The sequence below is a fragment of the Papaver somniferum genome, chromosome 6, assembly GCF_003573695.1.
Source record: "Papaver somniferum cultivar HN1 chromosome 6, ASM357369v1, whole genome shotgun sequence".
Classification (NCBI taxonomy): domain Eukaryota; kingdom Viridiplantae; phylum Streptophyta; class Magnoliopsida; order Ranunculales; family Papaveraceae; genus Papaver; species Papaver somniferum.
The window spans coordinates 148,474,024-148,481,049 of NC_039363.1; positions in this window are offsets into that span (position 1 = coordinate 148,474,024).

A 7,026-nucleotide genomic window follows, 5' to 3' on the forward strand; every position below is an offset into this window, starting at 1 on the left:
AGAGCATATGCATGGTACAATAACATCACATCAGGAAGCATCGTCAGTTTGGGAGAAATGGTTAATGCTTTTTATAGGAAATACTTCTTCGTGTCAGAACAGGTTACATTATCTGATCTGTGACGGATGTTCTAGAGGAATATCGAACACCCCAATGATTACGTGAAGATGTTAGGAATCCAAGCCTTGGATTGTCATGATCCAAATGTCACTGTACAACAATTCGTAGACTTGTGTATCAATGGAAAACCACCGTTTCCAGACCTTCTCGGGTCTTCATGAGTATCCAAGAGATCAGCAACCACTGCACCTGCCTTGCTGGAAAGGGAAAAATGTACAAAGTTTCAAAGACCGAGGAGCCTCGTGATACCCATTGTCACTTCAACACACAATACAATCTTCAACCTTCCATGAATATTGTTTCCAAAGGAAGAAAGAGAAAAGATACCTCTTCAAAGGTACAACATCCCAAGCGTGCTCCAGCACCCAAGCTCCGCAAGCACGAATTAATCAAACCTGAATTACGACGGCTCCGACCCAGCGTCTTCAACAAAAAGTAAGAGATGAGCAGACAGATTCAAACTTCCCTCTTCCCATGGAAGAATTAATTGAATTGCTAGAGGCATGAATCCAAATGGCGTGATCAAGTTGCCACCTTCCAGGAAAGAAATAATTGAAGAGGAAATTGAGAATCTAAGTATTGTCGTTTTCATCGATTTGTCAATCATGTCATGGGCGACTGAAATGGTTTGAAGAGTATCTTTAAAGAGAATAGGTTGAATGAGGAGAGTTTCATCTTGGGACTGAAGGAGTGCATATAAACTCTCTTCGAATCGGGATACTCACTCTCTCCGAAGAACCTGTCAATGAAGCGGTTTAATCCTTTATGGATTATGTATGTGAATTATTCTATCTATTAAAGGTACAGAGGAAAGGAATTTTCACTGCTCTTAATCGCATCGTATCAAGGAGACGTCTATCTATCCTGGAAGTACCTCCTGAACCTCCACCCACAGATAAGGAAATATACGACTAGAAATTGATTACTACAGTCAATCTTAAAGGAAACAAATTTGGGATAACTTTGATTGATATTGGTATTATCATCAACATTGTTCCACTGAAAACCCTCAAAGCTGCAGGGATTACTCAACAAGAGGGTACTCATGATCCTATTTCAATTAGGGACCACGAATGAACGTCAAAAGATGATTATGGCCATGTCACTCTGAAGATGAAGATAGGTTCCACCTGGATAGAAACTAAGCATTACATAATCAGGGGGGATCCAGGATATGACATGATCCTCGGACGAGCATGGCTACACGCTGACAATATAGTCACTGACAAGATGTCTCTAGTAATGCATATCTTCGAAAAATAAAATCTTAATCCAGAAGACTTGGTGGATGCTCCATCATCATGGCATTCGGAAGAACTTCGAACTCTGATGCAGTTAAAGCAAGAACCTGGAGAATATGCAATGACGTTCATCAAAAGTTTTCGCGCTTAGGCAAGTCTCAGTTCACCCATGTCTTTATCATCGATTCTCTTACATGTCCTCCTAACATGGGAACTAAGCTTTGCAGCTGCAAGACGTTATGAATAGGTAACTTTACCACTATGGTATTTTACTAAGTGGTTGAATTTGGTTCCTCTCCAAATACAGTATAACACTGGAATATTCATCTTGGAGATGATATGCAATCATGTCAAGCAACATCTTGGATATTCTCATATCGTGTTACAGGAATGTCTCCGTACACCGCATAATTATGGAAAGGTGTTGATTCTAGCACGAGCGTGGAATCTCATTAATAATGGAGGGCCGAGAAGAAAATCCGAACCAACATAAGATATTCGGAACCAAGACGATCAACCCTAACAAGTTTCATATAAGATATTTGGTTCTGAAGGCAATTAGACGCTACCTCAACTCCATGATGAGCTCTGATTAGGAAGGATTTTTTATGGTTGCCAATGCTACCATTGGCGGATACTACAAAATTGGTTGATACATATGGCAGGATGGTAAAGGAAACAATACAAGGTAAGTGGCTTAATACACTCCACTTAAAGAATTCGACGCGTAAGGTATTCAATGCTTAAGGCATTCGTCGCTTAAGGTGTGTGACGCTTTTATGCCCAAGCATCTAAATTTTGAACAAGTTAGAATTTTTTTAATTTATTCGTATTTTCAGTTCTTCCAAAAACGTATGCAACACTTGCATCCAGTAATTGAATCCCTTTGAGAAATCAATCTCTCTAACAAACCAAAATAAAATCCGTACAACTGTTGATCACCTAATTGTCCAAATCCAACAAAAATCAAAAGCAGATCAAAGCCTCCTTCTCTCAAAAGTATAAAGTGATATCTTCATGCTCTTAAGAGTTGTTTTTTTCTCCAACAGTCGGATTCCTACACATCAACTAGAAGTTTTAACGATCCACCATGTCGTGGACTGAAGAGAGCCTTACATCAAATACCTTTGTGACAATGATCTACAACCAGAGAAAAGAGAAGTAGTCAAAAACTGACTTAAGAAGATAAGAAGTTTGTCTTCCATGATGGAATCTTGTTTCGCAAAATCTTCAGAGGAAACCTACTAAGATGTTTAACAGAGCATGAAACCCCAACAATTTCAAAGGAAATACATAAAGGAGAACATCAAGGAAAAATGAAGTTATTTCTCCAAATACATAAGAAATATTATCGTACAAATAAGGAAGATGATGCAGCTGCTTATATCCAGAAGTGTCATCAATTCCAAATTCACGGTAACCTCATTAATACTCCTTGTCGTTCGTTACATTATGTAAGTAGTTCATATCCCTTCCGCAGCTGGGGACTAAACATCATTAGTAAAATCAACATTAGCAGTATTCAAGTTGTACTCCCAATCAAAGAGTACATCTTTAGTGCGCCTCCATCTTCAGTATGCATATCGTTGACGACACGCAACACTGTTTCTGCTCGCCTTGCCAAAAAATAAGCATGGTTATGTTTCTTAGTAATTGCGACACGAGCTTACTTATGCCATATCTCATCGTACAAGCCAACATATACAGTAAGGATGATGAACCCACCAACTAGTTTGCGGTGGAAAGGGCTCATTGGATGAAGGATCAAAGACTACGTCGATTATCATAGTTCCAGCTCTTTGATCTTTGGAGAAACTCCATCCACTGTCTGATAGACACATTTTTGTGTCTAATTTATCCTCAATGTTCTGTATTGTTGGTACTCGATTTCGTTCTTATTATTGTGTTGTATGTGTTTGTAGGTATTTTTGGAAAATAAACATTTTTGGAAAATTCGGCTCGAAAAGTTTCCTAAAGCACTAGGAGGACACATGTTATTCGGACTCGCACTGTTGGTTAAAGGGCACCTCAATTACTAAGGGGCGCATTCTTGCTATTCGCACCCCATCTGTTGGATAAGGGGAGACCCTTTCTTCTTCGTCTGAATTTGTTTTTTTGGCGGGAGAATGTTGCAGCACACGACCAGATTTAGGGTTCGAGTTTTGATCATGTTCTAGAGAGATTCAAGGGCAGAAACTCTTTGGATATGTTTATTTGAGCTAAACAGAAATGGTAGTAGTGTTGGATTCAATCCAGTTGGACTAGATAATCGCTGAGAAGGAAACAAAGCTATATGTTCACGGGAAATATTATGAAACTACGAGATTTTCTAGATTTGATTCGGGAGATTTCTGGAGAGATTCAAACGCTCCAATTGATTGATTTGGGCCTGTTACACTTAAACAGAACCTGTAAGTCCATTAGAATCGAGAAAATCGGACTGCAACGTGGGTTTGGAAGAAAACAGAGTATCTTTTATTCCCGTGAGCTATTCTCGAGATTTTCTTTATTCTGGGAAAGATTGCACGAGGTCAGAGCATGTATATCTTCTTCTGGGACGTGTATGAGTCTGTTTGAAGTATGTTAGATTTCTGAAGATGCGTGAAAGATCTAAGAATGGAAATTATTTCTCATGTCTGTCAGTGGAGAATAATGTGATAAAGAGAGGATTATCTCGAATTATGGCGGAGATTTGGTGGTGCAGCTATGTATTTAAAGGGTGTTGGACGTTCATAGAGGAGGACAGAGAGTTTGGGAATGCTTTGGAACATCACATAGGCGAAACACGATCACCAGAGAAACCTGCTGCTGCTGCTGCTGCCATTGAAGAACACGAAGAACATAGACCCACAGAAGCAGTCGTTTTTGCCACAGTATTTGTGACTGCTCAGCGACAGTCTTAGAGCTACAGTAACAGTGACACATCATATGTATCGTTCTTTGGTTTGCAACAATTATAAGATTTACAAACCCGGTTTTGAATTATTTCTCCCATTTCATCATTTGTAAACACCATTTGAGCAATGAAATCAATTTTTGAGTGTGTTTCCAATATGATAATGAGCTAAATCTTCCACAACCAAGGCAATGAGGAAGCTATTTACGCATGAATAATTGGTAAATATTTTATTTTCTCTAATTTATAATTTATAATTCACTCAATCACTGCTTTTGCAGAGTTTTAAATTGTTTGCATAATTTTCTTAATTAGTTGTGATTCAATCTGATAGGTTATACTTTGTTTAGTTAATTGATAATCTATGCTTAGGGAATACAATTGATATTTGAGAATTTGCCTGATTATTTGTGAATTAAGAAATAAGGGACTTAAAAGATAATTAGAGTTTTGGATTATTTGCCATAATTTATTCATGTGTGATAGTGGAATCAGTGTCTTGGTTATTCCTAATAATCTTGAATTAAGTTTTATTTGTTTTTAAATTTCATTAAATCTAAAATCTTTTGCTTTCACAAGTCTCAACGAACTTTTTACTACAACTCAATCGAAAATCACATCACGGTCTAAGCATCAATAATGGTTTTAGGAGAAACATCCTCATAACCGGCTTCATCAAATGTCCATTTTCTATAGCCTCAGCTTGGAAATGTTACTCGATGGATCAGACTGCTCTAAGCGTAAAGAGTTCGTATCAGGACGTGTAAACATGGAAATCTATTAATATAAACTCATCCCAAAGATTCCACAACATACGGGCACAAGTCAAAGTTTTCTACAAGATGTTTTCACAACCTTTATAGATAGAATACAACACACTTCATGCCATTGATTCAGAAAAACATACTAATGGGCGAGGAATGGGATAATGCTTCCTTAGAAAGATATTCGTCTATGTCTCTGCTGCAACATGCCAAAGTGTGTGTCAGTCGTACATACGAGCTGAGAGATATGACCTCTACAGTCAAGTTTATGGTATCTGAGAAATTTTTACGGGATTACAAATTACAAATGTGCAGGCGTCGTTGAATGACCTAGACAACTCTGAAATTGAGTGATTCTTTTTTCATATGATGGATCGTCCTCTTAGCTTCAAAAGTTATGTTCAAATACCTAACACCAAATTCCTACATTTAATGAAGTTTCTATAGCTTCCAGGGCGGATGATGTGCAGACAGAAATTCCGGACCGAATTCATTCCATTCACAGTCGATCAACGTCCACCTAGGTATTTCCACCAAATCCTTAAACCTCGACATCTCTATATTTCTAGAAATAGGAAAGAATAAATAAAAGGGAACAAAGAGAATAGCCTACCAATGCTGGGGAATGACAGTTTTCCGACCATGATACTTCAGTCCTTCCATGACGACTCCAGAAGTTTCGAAGGAGATATTTTCATGAATGGAAAATTAACGAACACAAAAATGGTGCACCTGTCATTAAATTCAGATTATAATTATATTAATAACATCGAGGCTCTTCATAAAACATTCAAGATACGGGCAAATGGTCTAAAAACCTAAAAAAAGACGTTTTGCAACATGCTCGTCTGACGTAAGCTTACACTGTCCTGCACAAAGTGAAGAGATGGGAGAAATTTGTGAATAATATAGGGATGTGTCATATGCCATTCTCTTAATATGGAGGTCCTATATAACATCTCCAAAATTCACAATAATTGGATGAACGAGTTAAAAGATGTGGGCAAAACACGATACTACATGACGACTGAAAATGTTCTGAAGACTTCCTGAAAGTTTACTGTTTCATCAATTTCAACCACTAAATGGACTCGAAATTTAACAAACTTCTATGCTACGTCTAGGAAATTTTTTAAGCATCAAAAAATTGGGGTAAATCATCAAAAGCGGGACATCGTATGAAGATTTCACATCATTTTTAATAAAAACCTAATTTCTGAATTTTTTGATAACGAATTATGACAAAATTCCGCATTCATCGACATGGATCTTCATTTATTCAACCATCAAGCGATGATTTCATGTATCTATGAGGATGATGTAAGATGAAGCCTTATTTGGGTCTTCCACAAACCATTTGGGAATATAGAACAACATCCACTGCAATTGGCATTTGGAATATAGAACAACATCCACTGCAATTAGTGATAAATAATTGGTGCTTCGAACACCAACCTTTTGGTGGAAGAAGGATTTTATCTTTCGAGCAGCGGGCTCACTAGTGAGAAACCCAACAAAGTGGTCATTCCACCATCCAAATCAGCGATGCTTCATCAATTCATGTTCCCCATAAGATGCCCTGTCATATTGTCAGGCTCACCATTCAAACCATTGCTCGTACGTGACATCATTGGAGCAAGCCGAGGATTCTAGAAACATTTCTGACGAGAAGTTCAATTACTTATTTCGTTTATAATTAGTAAATCACCATCTAGTGCTTACTGTGGAACATGATTGTCCCTCACTAAGCAGGGGACTTAACGTTGATGGTGGAAATTTTACGAATGGTATAATTGTAAAATTATAGTTTTGTATATCTCTGACCTAGCTTCAGACGAATATATGAAAATCATATTTTATCGTTTAGACATGAAATCTCATGTTTCGATGATCTCTGATTGATCACGTAGCCTTATCATAGCATGAATACGTAATTCTTAAAGTCTCTCAGCTGGTCTTTCAATATTACGCGTATTTCATAATTTGTACTGAGCAATTTCAGTA